Source organism: Phoca vitulina, unplaced genomic scaffold (assembly GCF_004348235.1).
Source record: "Phoca vitulina isolate PV1807 unplaced genomic scaffold, GSC_HSeal_1.0 scaffold10, whole genome shotgun sequence".
NCBI lineage: Eukaryota > Metazoa > Chordata > Mammalia > Carnivora > Phocidae > Phoca > Phoca vitulina.
The window spans coordinates 29,053,804-29,065,501 of record NW_022589713.1 but is presented as its reverse complement, the minus strand read 5'-3'; the positions used below and the strand labels follow the sequence as shown (position 1 = coordinate 29,065,501).

Sequence of the window (11,698 nt, the reverse complement as noted above, 5' to 3'; positions counted from 1 at the left end):
CTTAGGTTAGCTCCGGGTTCCGGTGAGGCTGCTCTGGCGTTCCGGTGCCAAACCAGGCTCTTCATCGAAGGCACTGCCCACATCGTCAGACGATCAGACGAACACGGACCACTCGCATCTCTCCCACTCCCACTCCTGCCATTTCTGGGCTTCTGGCTAAAAAAGGAGACTTGTCCTATGCTTTCCTTGGGGCAATTTACAGGACCATGGCATCCAGCTCACATCTTCAGGCCTTATATGCACACTGAGAAATATTTACCTTTATTAAAGAACATAGAATCATGGGACTAGAAAAGACATCAAAATACCAGTCCCGATCAGCGATCCGTCTTCAGACAGGTATTTGTTTATCCTGCCCCCAAAAGATGATTATTTATTTCCTTCTTGCAAATCTCTAGGGACAGAGACGAGACGCTCTGCCTTGTTTGTTTGCTGCAGCATTATACCCAGATGTTGCGCATCCAGAAGAGAGACCTGTATATTCAGGGCAAAATGCACCAACCTCCATGCTGGAGTCTTTGTTCAAATGCATACTGTATTTGAATAAACACGTCTGGGTCACTAAGTTCCTCCCAACAAATGTTTTAACATCTTCCCATTTCTTTCTTCCATTTGTTCAATTCATTTCAAAAATAATAATCATTGTTCTTTGCCCTTTTGTCCAGTTTGTTACTCTGTCTTGTATTTTTTTTTTAATTAGGGAAATTTAGTGCAACATGTTATGCCTCTGATTCTAAATGTCGACAGTAAAGCTCTCCAAACTCATGATTTCTGTGGCAAATATAACCCAGTCTCACTGCCGAGTCACAGAGGCACAAGCATTAACATTTTATGCTATATGACAAAATACTGCACTTTTGGAAGGGGCCAGAATTAATGTTACTATGACAACTCCAAATTTCTGACTTTTATGCATGTAAAATTTCAAGGATACAGTTGCATTATAACACAAGGTTGTTTATAAAATCTCGCCTGAGCACTAAGATATTTATTACAAGTCCTCACTGAGACCAATAGAAAGTGTCACACCCCCCCATAGCAATACACATCAGTGAAATAGATGGTAGTGTATATGTGGTTGCAAAATATTATGAAATCGATTAAAATCTTATTTCTTTCATAGCTGCTATACTTATAAACACATACATACAGTATGCAGCACTGGATATAAATACAAATAAAACATAAAGAGAAAACATATAAAACCTCATAAATATACAGTATCCTGCCTTATCAATATTCATTTATGCATATCTCTGCACTCACACATTAATAAAAGCACATATATTGGATTTGAATGTGTGAGGGATGGGTAGGGAAGCTGTAATCAAGATATTCAAGCTCTCCTCTTCATGGAGAAGTATTACATTATCTCTCTCAGCCTATTATGTTTTCTGAAATTTCCAAATGTATGTTTTGGCCTCTTCAACTTTAGTCTTTTGCATTTAAGTAATGAGAAAGTTAAGTGCAATAAATGGATCACTCAAGGGCATTACAAAGAATGTTTTGATCTATTTAGAGCCTTTAACTTCAGAGCAAAGGCCTGGTTTAGTGTGACCTTAGTGAATTCAAACTGTTTTGTTTCACTAACAAGTGAAGCATATATTTCAATAGAATTAATGTATGACTAGCTTCTCAAAGAGACTCCCATTTCGGGCTGGGTTGCGAAGGCGGGGTGGGGGGGGCACCTGATTTCAAAACTCCCTCAGATATATTTCTAAGAAAGCATCTCACTATAATGCCAACTGATGAAAATTTGAGAAGTGTATGGTCTTGCAGCTCTATTTTATTTGTGTTAGTTAGTAATTAGTGGTGCAAATATAGTTTTCTTCAAAAACTCAAAGCGCCAGGACTCTTTTGCAAGAGACCTGGACTTTTTCTCAACAAATTCCAACATGTTCCCCATAGGATTCAGGGGGACAGGGCCCTGCTCTATATTCTTATTTGGTTAACTGTTAGTATTGAGGCCAAACCAAACTCTGAGCTGAGATTCTTTCCTGTTTCCTGGGCCCTCACCTCCCATAGACATCTTCCTTTTCAATGGCTTCTGTCCTTCCTTCGGCAGCTATGAATAATGCGCCAACATCCTTACTAAAGGCCAATTGTTTTATGGAGCTGGGATGGATAATTAGTAAATTAATTCATTAAAGTTACCCTCCCATTATTGAACCAATCATCTGTATAAGCAAGATGTCCTTAGTTTATAAAAGACATTTGTGCCCATGAGTGAATAATTGTGAACCTGTTCTTTTTCCTTTCTTGACCGAGTTTAGAAAGACATTTTACATGGAGTTCCTTTATGTCCTAACTAAAACAGCTGACAAAATATAACAGGGCCAGAGGCAGCCTAGGGCACAAGGAGCCATGGGGTTCGACACCAGACTTATAATCAAGCTTTAGAAACGGAGCCTTTGATTTAGTAATAGCTCACATTTATTGAGTTCTTGCAGAGAGCAAGGTGCTATTTGAAGTACTCTGCATTTGCATGCTTTCATCCTCACAATAACCTCCTAAGAGTGAAACAGCAATTGAACAGAAGGCTAAGTGACTTGCTCAAGTTCATACAACCAGAAAGTAGTGCAGTCAGGATTTGAACCCCAGGCAGCCAGGCTCCAGACCACACTCATCTGCTTTTCTTTTCTTTCTTTCTTTTTTTTCTTTAAGATTTATTTATTTATTTGAGAGTGACAGAGAGAGAGCATAAGTGTGAGGGGCAGAAAGAGAGGGAGAGAGACTCTCAAGCAGACTCTGTGCTGAGTGTGGGAGCCTGACCGATCTCACGACCCTGAGATCACAACCTGAGCTGAAACCAAGACTTGGTCACTTAACCGACTGTGCACCCTTCGACTGCTTTTCTTGACTTAAGTTTTTTCAGATCTCTTAAGATCCAGTTTTAAAAGGCATAGAGTTTTGGACTTTCTTGAGGCACCCCTATGACCATCCTCCGTTTGAGGATGGGAGAGGTATTCCATATAAGTAAAACCTTCAAAGCACTTCCTCTCACTTTAAACAACTTTGCCTCTTACGTGTCTGATATTTTAAACTACACGCTTGCCCTTTAGTCAGTGGGAGAAGAGAGAACCAGACTTCAGCTTTGATGGTAAGAGTTTCTCTTTATAATTGTATAAGCTTTTTTTCTTATGATTAAATTCTAACCCGTGATTGTGGAGAGTTTGTAAAACACTGAAACAATCCTTAATAGTTACACCTTATTAATGATCAATCCTGGTAATAATGCTATGGTAATTAGCACTTCAACATATTTTATCTGTCTTTTCTATGCACACTTTCATATTTTAGGTAACATTGTATATAGTAATTACTAATAATATTTAATACCTGTGCATAATCACTAAAATGCTAAGAACTATTCTAAGTTTCATATACATCTTGCTTATTTCATTTATATCATAAGCCTCATGCCAGTAATGTTATTTATTACCAGGGCAATGGCTTTATGGTATTTTATTTGTGCAATATCTACTGTGTTTACAATTAAAAACTTGTTTTTTCCTCTTTTTTTTACTATTATATATAATACTGAAATGAACATCTTCATGTGTTTCAGATTCTTCTAACATGGATAAGGCAGATTGCTAGACATGGAATTAGTAGGTCAATGGGCTGACCCTTTATAAGGCTCTTTCTGGTAGTTTTTGCCAAATTGCTTCCTAGAATCTACTATACAATTCTTGTTGGAAGCCTGAAACACTTAGTGAGGCAACCGTTGTTTGGGGAGGTTAAGTTAAGGGATATGCCAACCCTCTTGTCAAGTTAAATCATCAGAAAGCTCCAAGTTTAAAAAAAGAAAGCTCCCTGCTTGAAACTCATTAATGTGACTTCTCAGAATGGTCTTCCCAAAGTCACATGTCAAGAGTATGGCCTTGACTTTCATGGAGAACAATTAGGACTTACTCCAGGTGAGCAAAATCACTGTTTAAAGCATTGTCTACAGTGTTAGTCATCATCCCTTAAATAGGAGCAAACAGCTTCTGTCCTGTTTGATTAACGGGCACACATTCATCTTTTTTCATTTGAAAAAAATATAATTCCATTTGTACCTAGACAGTCAGGAAACCTAAAACCTAAGTAAATATCCTATAGTAGCCTACAAAATGAAATATAAACTTTTCATTGGCAAAATATTCTGCCCACCATTTTGTCCCAGTGTAGCGTTCCAATCACATCTCCTATTATTGCTATAAGCAAACTCTCTGTCCTAGACAATTTCAAGTCCCATTTTTTTTGATGACACTTCAGGTGTCTTCAGCATCCTCATTACAGGCACAGTACCATTATCTAAACACCTTATTTAGACTTTTACATGTTACCCTATTTTCTTTACTTGCCTTTTTAAGTCCAACTTGGTGACTAGGTCATAAGCCCAGAGAGTCTCTCTCATGTTCGCATCCTGTAGGAATTCTTAGAGGAGAGGGTCTCGTATCTTCGGTTTATTTAGTGACATGTATGGGGTCTGTTGGGCATTCCCCAGGGAAATACAGTGAGGCAAGAAGAGTCCATTATTACCCCCTTATTACCCTTAAGAACTTGAAATCCCTTTACATCATAATCACTTCTAATAAAGGCATAGTCACTTAAGCTAGGAAGTCATTCTCCTGTACAATAGAAACATAAACTGCTAAACAGGTCCCACTTTCATTGTTAGGACTACAGCTTAGTATAAGATCTCTGCTCTAGAATTTACTGAGTGGTTAGCAAAAAACAAATGTTGACTCAGTACTTATCGTATGTACCTAACCTCTCTCCGAGAGAAGAGGACATCACTGAAAACCCCCTTTCAGTTTGGTTAGGGTTTAGAAATTTCTTTCTGTAACCCTGCACCAGGGAACCTTTCTGAGCAGCATTACTTTGACTACTGTAAGTGCGTTTTGTAGAAACATCTCTGGAGAGTGCTTATGTTCTATGGAAAGCCAATACTTTTCAATACGGAAGCTCAACAAACTAGCTTGTACCCTTTTGTGTCCCCTAATCATTTCCTCTCAAGTTTCCAGAGTTACTTGAGAAATATTCACTTTGTGAACCTCCCTTTGTAAAGTAGCAGTTTGACCTGTACACCTCAGTCAAGAGCAGAGTCATAAAATGTGGCTAAACAAGGCACTTGAAGAAAAAAAAATCAGGGTCAGTGTGCAAGTCAGCTTAGCAAAGGGATGAATTCACTGCGTGAAATCACCAGGTAATGAGTAGGTTGGAGGCAACTGAATTTTCTCCTGGAGAAGTCTTAAACTCTTGGGAGGGCGCGGGAAGGAAAACAGACTTGTTGATCCAAGAGACTCTTTAAGTCTCTCATGTCTCAAGTGTGGAAATGTCCAAAACTAACCATTGAGATAAGAGAGGCATCTTCAAAACAGGCAGCAACAACTTCCCCTAATGCCATCAAAAACCTGCAACAGAGAAAATGCAGAAACCGTCATTCAGATCCCAGAGACCGGGAAGTAGCTAATGGAGCCATATATTCATCATATTGATTGGGCCATTGATTTTTTCCCCCCTTTTCAGCGCCCATTTCTTGGTCTTGTGCCAGAGATGCTTTAAAGAGCTTAAACAAAACTTACACCAAATCTTGCCAAAGGCCCCCAGGGAGCCTACAAACTAACTTTCTCTGTTGCTGCAAGTGTAGCTGCCCAGGCGAATCCCCTCCAGAAGGAAATTGCTTCTGGATCCAAAAAGCTGCCTAACCTATCTAATGAAGAACCCCAACTGGGAAGGGAGGTAAGCAGAAGCCTAAGAGGTAAACCTGGGTGGCTGGGCCGAGAGGATATGAAGAAAGATTTGCTAAGCTGCCCCTGAGCAAACAAAACCTAATACCTTAGTACAAGTGGAAGAATTCTTATCTCAGCATCAAGAGTATGGAAGGGGCATATTCATTTTCCTAGAACCAGTAATAGAAATTCTGGCATCAGCTCCTTAATCTATTAGTGTCCAAACTCTGCTGTGTTTAAGAATTATTCAGCAGATTCCTCAGTCCACATTTGGTGAGTCTGGTTCAGTAGGGAACAGATTAACAAGCAGATTCCTAGATGAAGGGGGTCTTTGGATCAAACTTGGAGAAACACTGCAAACAGGTTAACTGCAGAGGAGTTAAATAGTTGAATGATTTAACTTTGTTAAATAGTTGAATGATTAATAATCATCTTGTTATTATTGTCCACTTATTCTATGCACAGGAATCTAGAGAGCCTCTTGCCAACCCCTGAGTAACAGAGATGCCCAAAGATTGGTATTCATTAGAAATCTTTGGTTGCAAGTAGCAGAAACTGACTTAAGTTAACTCAAGCAAATCAATGCGACTTTATTATGAGGCTATAATGACATCCCATGGAGTTTGATGACCTGAGTTAAGGAACTAGAAATTCATAATACTCTGCCTCTCTCCTATCTGCTAGTTCTCTCTCTCTCCCTGCCCCCATATTCCTTCCCTGCTTCTCAGTTTATAAGGCAGGAAATGGCTGCCTCGAAGCTCCCCAGTTAACACATGAGAGTTCTACACAGAGAGACTAAATTCCAGTCCTAACTTGGGTTGGTTGCTGCCTATAGCATAATTAATATGGATCCAAGGTCACCTAGAGGTCAGAGGCCACATGAAGGGTGAAGAGTAATCTTGAGTAGGGAGTGGTAAAGAACTTAAAGTTTTAATTATACTCTTTGTAGGCTCTCACTCTGAGCAGAGATGTTTCACAAGAAATCATGCAACATGTAGCCTTATGTAGCAAGGAAGCAATGATCCATAGATTGCTGTTTCTTAGAAGGAAAACAAAACAGATGGACAAGATTTGGTCTTAGCACAGGGTCAGCTCAAGGTATAATTGTCAAATAAATGAAAGGTATCTGATTCCCCTTATCTTCTCTTTCCAAGCCTTGACACTCCACCTGTGTCCCCCTGCTCACTCCATCCTCTTCTGCCAGTGGAGTTGGTACTAATCATTTGTACCCAGTATGCATGGGTTAAATTGATCTGTCTCTTACTTCTTCAGGGCAAAAGATGACCAAATGAGACTAAAATCACCCATTTGAATGACAGGACATTAATTTCATTTACCCTGAAGACATGTCCCCTTCCTGAGGCATTGGGCAAGCGAGCTATTCCTTGTGCTAAGATTTTGGTGCCTCTCACATTTGAGCAATAAAGCAAATCAAAATGGACAGAGTATGATCAGGAGTTCTGATCTCAAAAGCAGATGTATTCTCAGATATATTTTTTGGCACTTCGTGACCTATTTGTCTGTATCAGGAGATTTTTCTGTTTTTAAATATTTAAACAGGGTGAAAGAGTTCATTTCAGCCTCTGCGACGAGCAAACCCCATGGTACTCTTCCATAGGCTTAACAGAATTTTCCTTCTGAAAAATTTCATCCTCCGAAGGTTGAAGGTGGAATTGTGTGCATTTGGGGTGGGAGTAGGTGAGAGGAGTTTGATCACAATTTAGCAAACCTTGACATTCTTTACAAACTCCATCATCTATTGCTTGAGGGGCTTTTCACCTACCCAGGTGTTCTCTACTGGCAGCTAATTGGTGTGTGTGTGTGTGTGTGTGTGTGTGTGTGTGTGTTGTTTTTTAATCAAGCCAGACTTCTTTGCTTGAAATTTTATAATTTATTTCTAGATTTATTTTGTGCATTTGAAGAAAGAATCACCAAAAGGCATCTGGTCTCTTGAGGCTAAATGTACTTACAAAGACTCCCACCAGAAATTTGAGCCAACTTCAAATGAGTCTCCCTTTGAGTCCAATGAACACAAATTTGAGCTTTCAGCTGAGGTGTGGCTTTTCAAGCCTCTAAGATAGGATGAGCTAGTGCCACAGAAATCTGTTAGGACAAGATGCAGCAATTTGTTCCCACGCTTTTTCTACCCTCTGGGCATTCACACTCAGAGGGGAGGTCATTCTACACTGAGCCACCTTGTGGCATGTGGGAAAACAACAGCCAAAGGCAAAAGTTCTGGGTGACACAAACATTTCTGGGACACTCTTTGGAGAGGGTGTGGTAGTGATCCTGTGGGCCTTCTTAAGGGAATTGGGCAAGAGAGCTTTCTTCGGCCATTCAATTTGTCTTCTGTAACTTAACTCTTCTGGGAGTTGGTATTATTGTAGTGATTAAGAGAGAAAACTTGGGAGAGCCACAAAAACAAATCACATCCTTACTCCACCAGCTACTTAAAAAGTTATTCAGTCTGGTGTGAGCCTCTGAAAAATGAGAATGATAATGGTATCTACCTCATACTTTTGTTGTGAGAATTAAATGAGATAATACACAAGAAGAGGGTGGCATAGTGTCTGGCACAAATCTCAAAACTTTTCCAGTGGATAACAAGAAAACAATTGTATCAGACTTGTTTGGCAAATTCTCACTATTGCTCCTTTGAAATTAGAGCCATGCTTTTCTTGCGTGGCCAAAGATTTGATGACGGAGTTGCCTTTTTAGAAAAGGAAAAGAATCTTTCAGAAAGTGCTGTGAAGTCAGTGTATTCGTTTTGTGATTATTAGATTCAATTAGTCAGTAGAAGCTACTTATAAGCTTTTCTGCATTAACAAAGAGGATATCCACTTGATATCAAGGTAGACTTTGAAAACTCCCCTTTCTCTTTGTCTTCATGCCATATTTTACCAAACTAGCTATCTTGAAGTATTAGGAGATACTAGTCAGAGAAAACAGATCTACTGATGAGTTCCAGGAACTTAACTTGATGTCCATTCAGATGAAAGTTGAAAGTTGTTGGTGATGTTCATAGGATCATTCTAGATCAGACAGACTGATTGCATTGGAAGCCCAGCTAACCCAAAACCAATGAATGAAAAGTTCTTTTCCCATTTCCTCTCTATCTTCTTGCTTTCTCTTTATATTTTAAAAGTAAGTAAATCCTTTTTAAGTCCTGATCTTTTGGATACATCAGAAAGCTTTGCCCAAATTCACAGACCCTTTGCCTCTGCCAAAATACAACGGACAATCCACTAAAGGGGAAAAAATTATAGAAAAATACTATCTAAACCCCAAAGACTTTCAATTTTGAGTGTTTTTTTTTTTCTGGTAGTGTCTTAAAAAGAAAAACATTTTATAGAATTATATAGAGGATGAAACCTCACATCATTAATAGAAGGCACCAGATACCCAGGGAGATACTTCTCACTCTATTCCTTAGGCTAATTCACCGAAAGAAGCTCTTGAAAGATGGATTCAATACACTGAAATAGTCACAGTCCCAGGTCATGGGACAAGGCTATGATTTTCCTTATCCATTTGGAATATAATTGAGATGGTGTGGAAACTAGAGTCAGGGAATCAAAAGAATATCCAAGTGTGGGGACAGTGATATTTTAAGTCTTAAAGACAGAATGTATGTCCTTTGACCTTCTTCCATCATGTTATTCAGTATGAGGTATTAGGAGGAGGGGGAAACAAGTTGGTTTTCCATCTCTACCAAGAAATTCAATATATTTTGTTGATTGCATTTTATTTTGAGAGGTGCTACATGAGTAGGAATTATGTTTAATATCCCAGGAGCTTATCATTGTGCAGTACTTCACAGTTTGAAAATCCCTTTTAAGTGGGTTGTTTGGTTTGATCTTCACCACAATAAAATATGTTCCACAGATCATTATTAGAATTCAAATTTGATAAATGAGGTTCCAAGAGATTAAGTGACTTGTTCAAGTCCACTCTGCTAGTAAATATTCATGCTGAGTTAAGAAGATGGTGTTGTTGGGAGCTTAAATGGAACACCAAGAAAACTTATGGAACTTCCTCTCCTTCAAATCTTTCAGAAACAAAGTATATTCTCTTCTGACTAAAGTGTTTGCATATGTGGTACCCACTAACGGTAAGGAAAGAGACCAGAGACCTCTCCTAAGTATTCTGCTAGCCCTGTAATTGGGGCAGTTTCTTGCTCTCTAAATGGAAGAGCAGTGATGATAATAATTAAGTTTAGGCTTCCGTACTTCCTTTCATCTGAGTTCTTCAGCCAGACAGGAAGGAACCAACCCCTCTACATAGTATGGATCTCTTTTCAAGCTGGTCCACCTCCATTAACTATCTAGATCTTCGTTTTGGGCAAAAGCAAACATCTTATGGAAAACTCAGGAGTTTGCACACACCACCACCACCACCCCCACCCCCACCCTCTTAAATGTGTGGTCAAGTCTGCTTTTTACACAGCAGGATGTCATAGATTTATAAAACTTTCTGAACAAATAAAGTTGCTGCTCACATAAAAATGAAGTTAAAGACCCATCAAAATCTCTAGTCAGCAACATCTGCGAGTTTAGTGGGGAGAATCTGAAGGCAGAGCCTGAATAGAAATGTGAACACTCCTTCACTCTGTCCCTGCCTCCTCTCAGCCTTCCACCTGCAATAGACTGTATTCATATCTCCCAGAGGAAATATGCTATTACTGATAATATGATCACTGAAACACTGGGAGTGGTTAGATACAGAGCTCTGGCAGTGGGTTAATAAAAGGCCTAATGAAGAACAAAAAATCCTGCCAGTCGCTGTAAAAAAAATATTGCTCCCGGGAAATTATAAATCAGACACCATGGTGTGAAGTTTAAAAATATATATATATTGCATTGGCTCACTGATAAATGCAGGAATGGGCAGACGGGTGACGAAACAAATATGTCACTGGATGCCCTTGAAGTTTCAGTCCACCTCAGCACGATGCAGTTAAACATCTCAGCAGTGCAAAGCCAAAACCACATTTACTCAGCCTTGTCAGATCACTCTGCACCGGGCGGCAGAAACAGGATGCCTGGTCCACAAATTAGTTATAATTCCCAGAGCCTCGCTTGCCTTTTCTCTTTTTATTTCTCTCTCTTCCTCTCTCTCTCTCTCTTCTTATTTGTTTGTTTGCCTGATTCCACAGCATTAATCTCAATAGACTCCTAAATGCTGCTTCTGAATAGAGACCTGTATTTAGGGTTTTCTTAATATATCCACACTGAGCTTGTCTGGAAAGAACCCAATAGAAAACAGTTTTATGGGCAGCCTCAAGGCAATTCCATCTGACCCATACAGGAACATATCAAGGCAAAGGCCCTAACAACCTCACCCTACCTTTTAGCTAAACTGTCAGTAATCTAGGAAAGAAGTTGACCTCTCCAACACTAGGAACACTCACACACCTTGAGTCATGAACACATTGGCTGCCTGATAAATACTCACTGAGGGGCTGCAGTTCATCTTCTTGGCTTTGCCCCTTCATGGAGTCACTCTTGCCTGTGACCTCTCTCTTTAGCCCACTATCTCCAACAGGCCAGTTCTTCTCCAACGGATCACTTCTGCCTGCTTTTCAGCTGGTTGATTGTGTGCCAACTGTTGAATCCCCATTGGAGATAAGCGTGTGTCCAGGGCACTTGAGGAAAGGTGACCAAACAGTGCAGTGGGGTCAAGGCCAAGGAGAACCCCTCGTTCCCTCCCCCACCCCACCCCCACCGATGAAGCCTGCTTCACGCTCTACCTGCTGGAGCTGGTGTCACTCAATGTGCCACTGAAAGAAAAGGGCAGAAGCTGAGATGTTTCCGGAACTCCTTTCCATTTTTTAAGAATTCCAGAAAGGCAATTCCTGAAATGTAAGGAAGCTCTATTAGAGAAATTCCATCTCTTTTAGGGAAATTCAACAGCAAAACCCCAATAGATTGTACAGGGAGACATCTCTACTTATCATGAACATCAGGACCTTTATCTTG

The 11,698-nt window shown here is 39.8% G+C and overlaps 1 long non-coding RNA gene across 2 annotated transcripts in view; it reads right to left on the bottom strand.

The window, feature by feature from the left end:
- Window positions 1–2,771: 2,771 nt before the first annotated feature.
- LOC116635064 overlaps window positions 2,772–11,698 on the bottom strand; it is a 114,478-nt gene continuing 105,551 nt past the window's right edge. For both annotated transcript variants that reach the window (XR_004300096.1, XR_004300098.1), the window contains 3 exons: window positions 11,470–11,574; window positions 11,175–11,364; window positions 2,772–5,402 (listed from right to left, as the gene is read on the bottom strand). This is a non-coding gene — a long non-coding RNA (uncharacterized LOC116635064). The remainder of the gene's footprint in view (window positions 5,403–11,174; window positions 11,365–11,469; window positions 11,575–11,698) is intronic.